At 29.5% G+C, this 16,123-nt stretch overlaps 1 long non-coding RNA gene across 1 annotated transcript; it reads left to right on the top strand.

Annotated features, from left to right (window-relative positions):
- The first annotated feature begins 4,517 nt into the window (after nucleotides 1-4,517).
- On the top strand, nucleotides 4,518-6,728 carry LOC146724989 (uncharacterized). Its single transcript, XR_014925362.1, has 3 exons — nucleotides 4,518-4,773; nucleotides 5,527-5,651; nucleotides 6,289-6,728. It is a non-coding gene; the product is annotated as an uncharacterized LOC146724989 (long non-coding RNA).
- Nucleotides 6,729-16,123: the final 9,395 nt, after the last annotated feature.

Below are 16,123 nucleotides of genomic sequence, written 5' to 3'. Positions count from 1 at the left end.
TATATATATATATATATATATATATATATATATTAATTTCAATATATACATATATATAAATTATTATTTATCTATTACATACGATACGCCTTTTATTCAAATAATAGAAAAAATAATAGAAAAAATAATAGAAAAAAACAAAGAATGAATAAAATTTATTTATTTTATTTTTATTTGTTTTTATAAAATTTTTATTCACAATAATATATTAGCAAAATCATTTATTGCGACTTGTAATCATAATATTACGCTAATCGATGTACAGCATTTATCTTATAAGATTTCCATATGTGTTACTACTTTACAATACTATTATAAATAAATGTGAAATTTAATTTGCATTACTTTTATATTTTTATATATAATGAGCAGATGTAAAATATTTCTCATTCGTGTGCGTAATATATTGGTTTTTGTATTTATACTGATTTTACACATATCAAATGCAAGAGAGACAAAGATAGAATGATACTCTCTCCTTGTCAAGCTGTCAGTATGTTACCACGAAAATTTCCCCATGAGTATAGATCTAGTGAGATTTGTTCATCCCAAATATTATATAAAAAGAAGTTACGTAGCTTCGTGAAATATTTTTTAATATATTCTTTATATAATAAAGCAGGGAGACAAAGAGTCAAATTTTGCATTATTGCTCTTAAAAATTTATAATATATTAAATACGATCTCGTGGCTAACCCAACCTTACCCGCTGCTAGCTGCGCATCTTCCCAAGTTATATTATGAATTTTATATTTATCTTTTTTCCAAAAAATCGATCTTTGTCTCCCTGCGGACAATCCTACTGATTAAGAATATCGTAAATTTAATAAGATTCATTAAGTATTTTGGCTAATATATGGGATGAACGAATCCGTAATTCCCGGCCGGCCGATAGGCGTCTCCACCATGTCGCCTGTCGACCCTTAACTGGTCGCCTTTTTTTACCTTTTTTAAAGGTGAGTTTTTAGAGATTATTAAATACACTTCACACGAAATAAAGTTTGCTGGAAGATATATAGCAAACGATAACTGTAAAAACATGATTACGTGGAAAGAACAAGAGTTGGTACAGTAAAGGCAAGTAAGTAAGTACATGTAATGTATCGTATTGGCATAACGCTATATCCGCGGAGCAGATAATGTGGCTGTAGAGGTAGTCTGCAGTGCAGCTAATGTGGACGTAGATGTTGATTGAGATAATTGTCTAATATAAAATAGAATTTAAAAATTTAGTTTAAAAAGCTGTTGCATATATAAATAAAGTTTATTTTTTCTAAATTTGGAATATGTTTAATTAATTAATTTTTTAAGTCTACGTTTAATAAATTTTTTAAGTCTGTATTCAATAATTTTATTCATTTGATAAATACATGTATGTCTTTATTTTGATATGTTTAAAATAATTAGAAATTCATTATTAATTAGATATGTAAACTATAAATTCATATATAATATTTGAAAATATATGTGAATATTTAAATTTTTATCTTCTCCTTCCTCTCCTTCAATCTCTTTAATATCAATATGTGTATGTGTGTACACGCGCGCACATTTGTACGTATTTATTTAATTATTGGATAGTTGAGAGTACTTAATTGATAAAAAATTATGACAATAATAATCCTTGTTTTTTTTTCTTATTATTTACTCAGATTTTTTTGTCTATCTTATAAGATAAACACTTTAGAGATTGAATATTTCAAGTAAACTAATTGTAAGTAAATTTCACATTAATGCATATAGATGTTTAATCATGAATGTACTAAATAAGTACACAAGACGAACAGTGAGTGAGTGAGTGAGAATGAGAGAGAGTGTGTGTGTGTGCGTGTGTGTGTGAGAAAGAGAGAGAGAGAGAGAGAGAGAGAGAGAGAGAGAGAGAGAGAGAGAGTTAGCCAACATAACCCCGCACGCTGCCGATCATGAATGTACTAAATAAGTACACAAGACGAACAGTGAGTGAGTGAGTGAGAATGAGAGAGTGTGTGTGTGTGTGAGAAAGAGAGAGAGAGAGAGAGAGAGAGAGAGAGAGAGAGAGAGAGAGAGTTAGCCAACATAACCCCGCACGCTGCCGATATGGCGGAGCGCCACTATCGCCATCTGTTGTAAAACGTGCGAGATGGACAAAATTACCACTACATGCATCTTGCATGTGTTGTGTACGTGTGATATATGTGTGCGCATGTGTTGTATACGTGTGAATACGTGTAGCACGATACTACTATGTATGCGTGGTCGATGATGATAATGATGATGATAATGATGATAATGATGACGGGGACGTTTCTTAATAGAAATTTTTCATATTTCGACTTTGCATTTATATATCTCTACTTACAAATCACGTAGAGCAGAAATAAAGACACTTTTATTATATAATTCGAACTCAATCTATCGATTAAGTCTAGTATAAACTCGATTGCTTCAGCCATTATTGAGGATTCGAAATATTATAAAGACTCAAATGTCCGACTCGCGTTAAGATACACGGTGTCTCCGCTACGCCCTTAACTGGTCGCGAGACACTACCGTGTCTCTTGATGCTTCTTTAGTCTAGTACGTAATTTTCTTTTGGTTTGCCCAACATATGAAGCTTCACAGTCTTTACAATTAATTTTGTAGACGACATTATTATTGTTATTATGCGCATTTTTGTCCTTATGGACTCTAAATTTGTTAAGATTATTAAGACAACGGTACCTTACTCTAAAATCTGATTTTTTAATTGCCGGTGCCACTGTTTCCGAGATGTTATTAATATAGGGAATGACAAAAAATTTTTTATTATTTCTCTCTATAATTTCTTTTGTTCTAATATTGTTAAACTGCAAATTGTTTAATACTTTTATTCTCCTATTAATTTCTTTAAAAATTAAATGAGTAGGGTAACCGTTGTCCAACAATGTTTCAATGCACAGTTCTAGATTTTTCTTGTGATATATGGGATAAGATAATAACAATGCTCTATCAATGAGATTATAAATCACTCCTATTTTGTGGCACATGGGGTGATTCGATAAGAAAGATAGTATTCTGCCTGAACAAGTCTTTTTTTGAAACCAGTCCAAGTGTATGACGTTGTCAATGATCTTAATGTTTACATCTAAAAAATTTATGCTTCTATTAATTTCGTATTCAACCGTAAATTGTAGTCGTTGATGGTAACTATTAAACTTATTCAATATACTATCTATCTTATTTTGTGGTGCCACCATAATAATGTCATCTACATATCTATAATACATTCCGATATTAAAATCCAATATGTTAATAATCGATTCTTCTAGATCTTGCATAACAATATTAGCAATTATTGGCAATAACGGGGAACCCATAGGCGTGCAATAAACTTGTTTGTAAACAATGTCATTAAATGTAAAATATGTTGACGACAATATAAATTTAACCATAGAAATGAATTCATTTTTTGGAATTAATGTATGTGTGTTAATATCATTCCATCTATTGCTCACACTTTCAATTGCAAGATCTATCGGAATGTTAGTGAAGAATGAAACCACGTCTAACGATATTAGAATATCTTCCGTACTAATTTTCTTACCCGCTAGCTTGCTATATAATTCAAAACTGTTATTTATATTACTTCCCGCACGGAACAAAAACCTCTAATGGATGTTCAGTAGACGTCCATCATGGAAATTCAAAACTTCCATTAGACGTCCACGTAAACTCTTATCAAGAGACACGGTAGTGTCTCGCGACCAGTTAAGGGCGTAGCGGAGACACCGTGTATCTTAACGCGAGTCGGACATTTGAGTCTTTATAATATTTCGAATCCTCAATAATGGCTGAAGCAATCGAGTTTATACTAGACTTAATCGATAGATTGAGTTCGAATTATATAATAAAAGTGTCTTTATTTCTGCTCTACGTGATTTGTAAGCAGAGATATATAAATGCAAAGTCAAAATATGAAAAATTTCTATTAAGAACCCAGACAGCACACAATGTCCAGTGGACGTCCAGTTTTGGTTTTTATTTGGTACAAACGTCCATGGACTTAATACGAACGTTTTAAGAATATCCATTATTGGATGTTCAAAGTATATTTATATTTGGACGTTTTAAAAATGTTTATTTTATGCATATATGTAAAGAATTCTTATCGATAAAAATAATTTTGTGTAAAATAGTTATAAACCCTTTTTTTCAGCAAACAGAATATAAATATTATATAACATAAGGAAATAGTAAACGCAATATAACGGATCGTAGTTATGCGTAGATGAAATAATTTTTTTTCATATATACGCAATATAACTCAGCATACATGTTCCAAAGACGTTCAGAGAATATCTAGAATATCCTTTGGATGTTCTCTGAACGTCTTCGATATACTTCGATCATATATAGAGTCTGTTATAAAGGCTGTGTGTTCTGAAATTTAAAGTTAGTGTTGGGTATCAATTGTGTAACTTTTTTTAAAGTAAAAAATTTTCGGCAATCACGCATTGATTTTAAAATAAAATTAATGTGTGATTGGAAGAAATTTTTCACTTTTCACCTTTTCACTTTGGAAAAAGTTACACAATCGATAGTTTATACGTTACGTATATATTTATAAATTTTTAGCAGTATTGACAGTGAATTTTGAAACACAGCCAAAATTTACCTAGTGACAGTGATTATCGTGTGAGCACTCACTTGTTCGATGTTTTCTAAACGTATATTACGTGACTGTGATATTCAACTTTTTTCGTCCTTCCCGCCTTGGCTTCGCTATCTCCGAAGGCTGTGCATACATACTCGAAGGTAATCCTTATTTATTTCATTATTAAATTCATAAATCAACTCTATAAAGTTATAAATAAATTAGCTTACATATTTATTCGTGTACTTTTCATAATATTTTCCTTGTATTTGTTGGTTCTTGTAAATTTGCAGCCTTCCGAAAAATAGTAATAAGGTTAAGGTGACAAAATTCCAAATAAAATAAAAAATATAATTAAACTTAAGGCACATAATTTCATATAATATTCAGAATAGCATTATTAGACTTCTTTAATTGTTTTTAATAATTATTACGTTGATTTTTACGAAAATTATGCTAATTGTGAATTTAGTCCATTAAAACAAAGTTATAACTTCCTCTATGTACCTTGTACCTATAAAATTTATGGCTAATTATAATTTTACTATTTCTTTATTAAGATTTTAATATGATCTTTAATATAAAAAAATGTATGTGTATAGTGGACGTAAAGAAATAATGTTACGCACCGTTAAACATCTAACACATTTTATTTAGTCTTGAAGTCATCGATACTCAAGTCGATACTCAACATTGAATGTAAAGTAAAATATAATTATATATTTATTATATATATAATTATATTTTACCTCACATTCAATGTTGAGTACCAATTTGAGTATCGATGACTTCAAGACTAAATAAAATGTGTTAGATGTTTAATGTTGCATAACATTATTTCTTTACTTCCACTATACACATACATTTTTCTATCACATCTTTTTCTTGCAATTTAATCAAATTTTATATTTCAGAGTATCTGTTATGTATACAGTGGAAGCAGAGGAATAAACAGACTTTACATAACATTAAACATCTAACACATCATTGTGTTCGGGAAAGTCGACATTTCACATTGGCACTCAATATTGAAGATAAGGTAAGATATAATTTCCAATTATCTGTTATGCATATAGTGGAAGTAAAGAAATAATATTACACCACGTTTAACATCTAACACATTTCATTTTGTCTGGAAGTCATCGATACTCAAATTGATACTCAACATTGAATGTAAAGTAAAATATAATTATATGTTTGTTATATATATAATTATATTTTATCTTACATTCAATGCTGAATACCAACTTGAGTATCGATGACTTAAAGACTAAATAAAATGTGTTAGATGTTTAATGTTGCGTAACATTATTTCTTTACTTCCACTATACACATACATTGTTTATACTATATCAAGATGACAAATTTTCTAATATTAAAATAATAAAAGCTTAATTGTATATTTTATAACTTTTTCTATTGTTGAGCGACTTTAGTGAATTTAGTTTTTCTATGATATTAACAAATGAGATTGCGGATAAATATAGTTTTTTTGGACGAAAGAAGAAAAAAGCGTTTTGTAACCTTAATATTTGCAAAGTTTTAATAAGTGAGTATTACATTCTAGAAAAATTTATCTAAAAATTTCAAACAAAAATATAAAAAAAAATGTAAATGTTTCCTATTTTTTTAAATTGCATAAATTAAATAATTTTGTTTCATTTTATGTTAAATAGGTGCCTCTAAAATAGGAGGATATTGTCAAACAACTAAAGAAGCAGAAAAACATATTCAAGGATGGTTGAGAAGAGCTGCTGAAAGAGGAAAACTGAGACAATAAATTTAAAATACATCTTATATTCTGTATTTGCAAAGGATGATGAGACAAGAGATGATAATGATGATGATACGAAATCTCGTCGGATAGTAACATCCAGATCACCATACAGCACTACCACAATACAAAGTGCCTAAGCAATATGCAGCTGTTGTAATAGGAAGAGGTGGTTCAGTGATCAAAAACATACAAGATAAAAGTGGCACACATATTAATATGAGTAAAGATGATATAGAATCTCCGTATCGTCTCTGTGTTATACAAGGAAAAGAAATGGAAGACATTCGTTTAGCAGAGTCAATGATCAAAAATATAAAGGAAATCAGCCTATCATTGAGATCTATGAATGTGTAGTGCATTGAACCTTGTGGAATAATCTTAGAAAAAGGCAAAAGAAGCGAGCGAGATGCGAGAGTAGGAGAGTAGATAGAGAGAGAGGAGAGAGCGAAGAGAGCGAGAGAAGAGAGAGAGAGAGAGAGAGAGAGAGAGAGAAGAGCGAGAGAGAGAGAGAGAGAGAGAGAGAGAGAGAGAGAGAGAGAGAGAGAGAGAAGAGGAGAGAGAGAGAAAGAAGAAGAAGAAAGAAAGAAAGAAGAAAGAAGAGAGAAGAGAAAAGAGAGGGGAAAGGGAGGAGAATAGAGGAAGAGAAGAGGAAAGAAGAGAAAGAAAGAAGGACGAGAGAGGATAAAGAGAAGGGAAATAGGAAAGAGAAGAAGAGAAAAGAGAAAGAACGAAGAAAAAAATCCAGGTCAAGCAGGAAAGGGAAAGGAACTTAAGTAGAAGAAATAATTTAAGGGACAGAGAACGGGCAAGGGGCTTGACCTAAGGGAAAGCAGGGGAAGGGATTTTTCCATCCCTTTCCTATCCTTTCCTATCCTTCCTTCCCTCTCTGTTCCTCTTCCTCTTCTCGTCCTTTTCCTTCTCTCCCTCTCCCTCTCTCTTTTCCTCTATCTTTCTCTCTCTCTTCCTCTTCCCTTTCTTCTAATACGAAATATTGCATTATTTTTTGAGAACATAATATATCATATAAAAATGTTTATAATTATTTTGTTCATTGACTGAATGTTATAGGAGCACACAAACGATTTCTTTCTTTCTAGTACAAAATGTTTTGTTATACTTTATTACTTTTGTGTGAGATGAACAATAATCATATTATTTTTCACTATAAATACTTTTAAAGAAAGTAATATATCATAAAATGTATAAGTACTTTTAAAGAAAGTAATATATCATATATAATTATTTTTGTTAATTATGATTAAGTGTTAGACCGGTTCTACAATAGGTAATTTATGCCCTAAACTTTAAGAAATTGATTACAGTCAAGTATGAATGGAATACTTGACTGTGATTAGTCAGTTTCTTAAAGCTTAGAGTATAAATTACCTATTGTAGACCTTATAAAAAAACAAGATTCCTCTCTTTCCAGTACAAAATGTTTGTCATGTACATTACTTTTTGAAAGAAACAAAATTCGTTTTCTTTTTTCCGCAATAAATATTATTTTATTTATAATTTAAAAATGTTAAAACAATATTAAAATTATATGAGACATGATAAAAATATATAATAAATAATAAAATTTAATATATATTTAAAAGAATATTAAATTTGTTCTTTTTCTTAAAGTTTAATTTTAATGCTACATTAGGAATTTAATTTGTTAGCAATTACAATATTTGTATATATATTTTATACTATATTAATAAGTTGCTAACAAGTTAACTCCAATTTGCGTTAAAAATAAACAATATTTTACCTACACCTACCTAGAGCACAATATATCCAAAAGATGTTCAGAGGACATCCAGAGGATGTTTGAATGTCCTTTGGATGTCCTCTGAACGTCTTTTGAATATATGTGCTGTTAAACCTACTATAAAAAATTTAAATAATGTTCGAAACAGGTCCAATTTTAGTCCGTTTGGTATATAAAATGGACATTTTTTAATTGTCCAAATCAGTAACACTGGACATATTTAAAATGTCTTAAAAATGTCTGAGGCTGTAATCTGGATGTTTTAAATATGTACGAAACGTCCAATATATATATATTTAGTACGTTTTTAAAACGTTATTGTGCTGTCTGGGAAACGTCCCCGTCATCATTATAATCTCTAAAAACTCACCTTTAAAAAAAGGTAAAAAAAGGCGACCAGTTAAGGGCACGCCATTAACAAAAATTATCCATTGCAAACCCATGTAGAATCCTATCTTATTGCAAACCCATGTAGAATCCTATGAAAAATTAATCATTGCAAACCCATGTAGAATCCTAGGCAAAATTAACCATTGCAAACCCATGTAGAATCGTACCCATTGCAAACCTATGTAGAATTCTATGAAAAATTAACCATTGCAAACTCATGTAGAATCCTATGAAAAATTAACCATTGCAAATCCATGTAGAATTGTATTAAAAATTATCCATTGCAAACTTATGTAGAATCCTACATTGCAAACCCATGTACAATAGAATTGTATGAAAAATTATCGATTATAAACCCATGTACAATCGTAACAAAAGTAATGAAATAAAAAAAAATTGCGCCAAGTGAAAGTAGAAACTTGTACCAGTGGAAAATTAAAGTTGCAGACATATATAGAGTCGTATAATGAATCAGTAAAAATTTAAATTTGCAAATGTAGAATCGTACCATAAAAAAACTTATCTTTTTAAAAAAAAGATAAACAAGATGCCAAGTCCATGCGCCATGTGAAAAAGAAATAAAAAAATTTTAGTTAAAAAAACTGGGCGCGCTGCTAAGTTTCAAAATTACAATGCACCTTAAAGTAACATTAATTAATTTAAACACAAAACATATTTTAACTGTAATGAGTTTAAAAGTAACAATTTAATTTTAATATTGTTAGAATATTATTTAGCAGCGCTCCCAGTTTTTTTAACTAAAATTTTTTTATTTCTTTTTCACATGGCGCATGGACTTGGCATCTTGTTTATCTTTTTTTTTAAAAGATAAGTTTTTTTATGGTACGATTCTACATTTGCAAATTTAAATTTTTACTGATTCATTATACGACTCTATATATATCTGCAACTTTAATTTTCCACTGGTACAAGTTTCTACTTTCACTTGGCGCAATTTTTTTTTTATTTCATTACTTTTGTTACGATTGTACATGGGTTTATAATCGATAATTTTTCATACAATTCTATTGTACATGGGTTTGCAATGTAGGATTCTACATAAGTTTGCAATGGATAATTTTTAATACAATTCTACATGGGTTTGCAATGGTTAATTTTTCATAGGATTCTACATGAGTTTGCAATGGTTAATTTTTCATAGGATTCTACATAGGTTTGCAATGGGTACGATTCTACATGGGTTTGCAATGGTTAATTTTGCCTAGGATTCTACATGGGTTTGCAATGATTAATTTTTCATAGGATTCTACATGGGTTTGCAATAGGATAGGATTCTACATGGGTTTGCAATGGATAATTTTTGTTATATTAATAACATTAAATTTGATTTTTCTAAGCATTCGGAAGTCTCGGAACATATTGTAGATAAAAAACATGCTTTTGATTGGGATAACGTCAAAATACTTGATATTGAATCTAACTATTATAAAAGACTTATCTCGGAGATGATACACATAAAGGGGAACAAAAGCATGGTATAAATAATAATACAGACACTGAATTGCTCAACAACGCTTATTTTGACATTCTAGAAGAAATAGCGAATTTTTAGACTTATTAAAATGTTTATGTTTTGCGACTTGACACCTATTTATTCAACTTTTTAAATGACTCGACATCAGTCAAGTATTAAGTTCAACAACAATTAGAGGCATGGTCATCTCAATTTATTCGGAAACAATTGTAAGCAACAATTAACTAATTTTTAATTTTCAATTTTTAATTTTTCACACATACATAAGTTGATTTCTATTTTATATTATAAATTTTTTAAATTTAGTTTATAATATTTAAAAAAACTTGGAGAGGATGAACACGATCATTGCCGGACTGATAGCCTTTCGCCGACTAACGATGAGCGATTGGTTTGGAGTAATGTTTAAATGCCACTCCGAGTTCTCTCAATAATAATTTTTAAAATAATATTGATTAGCCGGATGAATTATTTTAATTCGATTTTTGCTTCTAATTGGGACTGTTCGTGTTGGACTATTTTTAATAATTTAAATTTATTGTTAACGTATTTCGCCTTTTAATTTTGACATAATTATTTAATTTATTTTGACATTGTATTGCGACCTTTTATTAGAATTTTTATTTATATTTATTTATTTATTATTATGTTTATTACGCACTGAAGAAGACAATATATTTCGAAACGTTTGTAATTGGTTTTTTTAAATTAAAGTTTTTCTCGGTTTTATAATAATTTTTTATTGCTCGTTACACATGACCTCGTAATATTTAATAAGTTATCATTGTGTTTGTTTATATACGAGCTTAAGCATTGTTACAGATTAGTTGCATTTGTATTATTTTTTCATTGAGCATCTATATATATAAGAGATGATAGAGTTGAGCTGAGACTTAAAGAGATTTTGTTTTCACCTCTGTACCGGAGACGAGAGTCTTCTCGGTTGCTCTTGGTGATAACGCCTGGCTGTCGCTCTCCTTGAGGACCTCGGTCTCAGGGTGGAGTTGGTAGAATAGACGTGCACTGATTTTATGTTACTTTAATTCTTTATTCCTTTATTTATGAACAAATTCTAAGTCTGTGTTGTTAGATTTGTACAGTTGGAGTTTAAGATTTAAGACTATCAGATGAGTTTAACTAAAATAATCGACTAATGTTAGGCGATCACAAAAAAATCTAGGTACAACTTTGATACGAAGAGCTCGACTAGCAGTAGTCGGCTAGTAGTTGACTTGGAAAATTATGATACGAAGTGCTTTATTCTTAAAGTTGACATGGAGTACTCACAGGACGCAAAATCTATACCCTTCGGGTTTATATACCCTTCGGAGGACCGGGGCGTGTTTAGATTTTGACAGGTTTATCGTTCCGCTCTTCTAAGAACTTGATTTGTCTCATCGAAGAGGAGGTCCAGCAGCGAAGATGATTTGTTGGCGCAAAATAATTATGATTCTTAATTTGTCGAATGGAAATCTTTAGAATAATTTCATGAAGTGCCTATTTTATAAGACATAAATATTTGTTATTATAATTTGTACTAAAATGTTTAGCTCGCGTGCCTCAGAGTTCTTTACAAAATGTTGAGATTGTAATTTTTTGATATTGGAATCTAATTTACACTGATTATTTAATACACGTATCAAACGCCAAACTGACGAATCACAGCCATTCTTCTAGAGAATAGAATGACTATGATTGGTCAGTAGTACTTAATACGCGTCAAAGTATATTGGTGTAAACTAGGCCATTATGACAATAATTGTAAGTTCTTATTGTTTAAAGTGTGCAACGTTATTTTGTAAAAGATTCGAGGGTTTGCTTTTGATAGTCCGATTTGTAGCTTAAGATAGGTGAGAGTCTAGTTTACAATGATAAAAATAATATTTCGCCTTCTAAATTTTTGGTCCGGCGTTGGACACTGATTTCTTTTTCTTAAAGCTCAGGAATGTGGGCAAGGCAGTTATATAGAGGGCGAATCACTAATCATCGCGTCGCCAAGTCGATTTCTACCTGATTTCTACGAATACTTATGTTTAGTGGTACATATATTGCTTTTGTTCAGTCTTTTTACGCATTAGTAATATTGATCAATCAATTATGGAGTACTTCATTTATGATATATGATTGTTCATATTTAATCAAAAAGGTCTACAAATTATTATTTATGAATCCATAATTCATTAATGCAATATTGAAAGGTTTACATATTCAAATGTATACTCGGGTAATTCCTAATTGTACTTACAGAATTGTAGTTTCGTTTAGATATAAACTCTGGAAGAATTAGCATATTTTTAGTTATCGTATGAATTCTGGTATGAGTAAAGATGCAATTTCATGGACGCTAAAACCTAACGTCAAAAATTAAAATTACTAGACTTACTCTAGATTCGGCGTCAAGAAAATATAGTGGGGAATAAAGTTCAGGGTATCAATTCTGTAACTTTTTCTAAAGTGAAAACGTGAAAAGTGAAAAATTTCCGCCAATCGCACATCGATTTCATTTTAAAATCAATGCGTAATTAGCGGAAATTTTTCACTTTTCACGTTTTCACTTTAGAAAAAATTACAGAATCAATACCCAGCAGACCGTTTCAGCTTTTTCAGCGTACCGCGAATTCAACAGTAATTGTAATTAACAATGAACAAAGAAGAAGAAAGAGTTGTTCTTTTTGAACATTAATCACCTGCCTCGCACGTTCTGTCATCCATGCACGATATTTCTGCCTGTAAGCCATTATATTCTCAATTTTATCGGCGATTCATGACGCGCATATTTTGCCATTATACTTCTTTCTCCATTAGACAAGCGACAAATTTTGTCACGTGATCTCCATTTGACGCTGGTTTCTAGCGTCAATGAAAACTGTGCTTAAAATATAACGAAATTTCAAAAAGTGTAGTATAGTGATGTATTGTAAATTTTAAAAAATTATAATTTAAAAAAAACATATTTTCTTGAACTCTAGTCTTTGTCGTATTCGAATTTATAAATTGTGGATATAGCACGGACATGAACCAAATTTGGTTCTTTTACCGATATCGAAATGGATGTGGCTATGTAGTTCCACACGACCGTAAAATGGATGTACGTAACGCTAGTGCGCGGCCTAGAAAAAGCGTCGTACGAAAAATGACGGCGTGGCGCCTCTCAACATATATGTAATACTATCACAGATATCGCCAAAGGTCTGGATGAAGGAGAGACCAGCATTTCTCACTGATTTCAGCGCCATATCGTAGTAGTGGTCAATGCAGTAACTATTAATACGTTCCCAAGATAAGAGCGTCTCATGCTCATGAACTCGTCCGGCGGCATGTACGAGATTTATCTTTTCGTAGCGTTCGCGTATTTCGGAAAGGACAGAATTTTATGATGTTATAAATAAATAAATAAATAAAATATTAACCTGACCTATTATAATTATTTTTTAATAAATGTTTCATTATTATTATCATCTAAGTCTAAGTCGTTTAATTACTTTTTAGTTTTTTAATAATTAATTTAATTTATTCTAATCATTTTAATATGTGAAAAATACTAATACGTATACGTTTTATAATGAATTAATATATTTCGAGAGTCGAATTATATATTTTTAATAATATAAAAGTGTTCAAAAATTATATTTGACTTTTAATTTTAATTATTTTAGCAAAGAGTTCCGAAATCTCTTACACACATAATAGGGATTTTGTTCATCCATATAATTCGCAAGAATATATGTTAATTATTAATTTTAATAAAATACAAAATTAAAATTAAAGGTCAAATATAATTTTTGAACATAAATATATTTAATTCGTTATAAAACGTATACCCGTGATAGTATTTTTCTCGTACAAAAATAACTAGAATAAATTAAATTACTCATAAAAAAATAAAAAAATAATTAAATAATTTATATTATATATGATAATAATAAAACATTTTATAAAAAAAACAGATTCAATAAATATAAGTATATATATAACATGTACTTATATTTATTGAATCTGTTTTTTAATAAAATGTTTTATAAGCTTAGAAAACTTGACTTTGACGTAACTAGCAAATTTTATTTAATTATTTCACGACGGTTTGACGTAATAAAATGTTTTATTATTATTATATAAAATATAAGTTTAAATTCTTTAATTAATTTTTAATCTTTTATGATTAATTTAATTTACTCTAATTATTTTTGTACGAGAAAAATACTATCATGGGTATACGTTTTATAATTAATTTAATATATTTGTGTTTAAAAATTATATTTGACCTTTAATTTTAATTTTTATTTTATTAAAATTAATAATTAACATATATACTTAATTGCGAATTATATGGATGAAAAAAATCCCCATTATGTGTGTAAGAGATTTCGGAACTCTTTGCTAAAAAATAATTAAAATTAAAAGTCAAATATAATTTTTGAACACTTTTATATTATTAAGAATATATAATTCGGTTCCCGAAATATATTAATTCATTATAAAACGTATACGTGATATTATTTTTCTCATATAAAAATGACTAGAATAAATTAAATTAATTATTAAAAAACTAAAAAGTAATTAAACGACTTAGACTTAGATGATAATAATAATGAAACATTTTATTAAAAAAAGATTCAATAACTAGTAGGTCAGGTTATAATTTTTTATTTATTTATTTATAACATTATGAGCTATTAAGCTCATCATCTCGTTCGCTCTCTGTCTTGCTTTCATTCGGCAAGTCACAAACGATATATGATACTCGTATGTTCCTACTTCAACTCTCGAGAATCTGAAACAAACGAAACTCATGTCCAATATACAGGGTGTCCGGTAACTAACAGACCAATGATTACAAATGGATTCTTTGGTCAATTTGGGAACGATTTTTCCTCAGCGAAAATGTCGAAAAAAATCATCATTTTTTACAACTTTCCAATCTTTGTCATTATGTATCTTTATAACTAAGCCTTAAATTAAAATTTTATTATAGTAAACTCTACATGAAATTAACTGAAGAATGTAATTATGTTAGACTTTTAACTCCAAAACGTTTAGTTTTCAAAAAACCTATTTTTTTCAATCGCTTCCCAATAAGCACAAGTACATCCTATGTACGTACAACGGATGTCCGGTCGGACATTGTGTACATCCATCGGATGTCCAGATTACCTGCAGCGGACGTACAAGGGACGTCCATTGTACGTCCGTTTGCAACTGGTCTGGACGTCCATAAATCGTCCATTATTGGTCATTTATGGATTTTAAATGGATAAATTATGTATCTAACGGACGAATTTTGGATCTTTTATGAATAAATTTTAAATCTTTAATAAACATATTTTGGTTCTTTATTATACATGTATATCGTTGAAAATGACATTTAAAATTCATAAAGAAGAAATTTATAAGCAATAATAAATTTGACATGCAAAATTAATTCATTTTTATACTAATCATAAAATATTGCAGAATATTTCTTATTTTCGCATTTTATTTATCCGAATTTTTCTTTGTCCAATTTCTTCAATTAATTCAATATCTAAATTTTTTGTGTTGGGATAGTATCAGAAAGGTTAAACTGATCAAAATAATTATAACATATTTAACTGTAATAGCCACTTTTTGCATGCGCTTTATAATTCTTTTAACTAAATTTAATAGCGAGATGGACAGCGAATCTTGCGTCGCATAGCGGCAAATGAAGGAACTATTACAATTTAATATTGCGTAGTATATTTTGCAATGTCTCCAATGAAATATTAAATTTATAATATTTGCACAATGTTGCTTCAATATTTATTATGATACAATGAAATAAAATATTTATGCAATATTTTAGCAATATTTTGTGCTGTAAGAGAATTTGATGGACATCCTGTGGACGTCCAAATATTAGTCACTGATGGATGTCCGAAATCGGATGTACAATGGACGTTCATTTTATGTCCATGGACGTACATACGTAAAATGGATATAAAATGAACGTCCATAGGACGTCTTGTGCTATCTGGGTTATAACTCGAAAATTATTGACTTCTCAACATTTTTGCTAAGGAAAAATCGTCTCAAAATTGGCCAGAGAATCCGCCCTTAATCATTGGTCCGTTA

Source organism: Nylanderia fulva, unplaced genomic scaffold, assembly GCF_048542155.1.
Source record: "Nylanderia fulva isolate GAGA-0341 unplaced genomic scaffold, ASM4854215v1 Scaffold109, whole genome shotgun sequence".
NCBI classification, from domain to species: domain Eukaryota; kingdom Metazoa; phylum Arthropoda; class Insecta; order Hymenoptera; family Formicidae; genus Nylanderia; species Nylanderia fulva.
The sequence above is the reverse complement of the archived record's forward strand: the minus strand, read 5'-3'. Positions and strand labels throughout refer to the sequence as shown.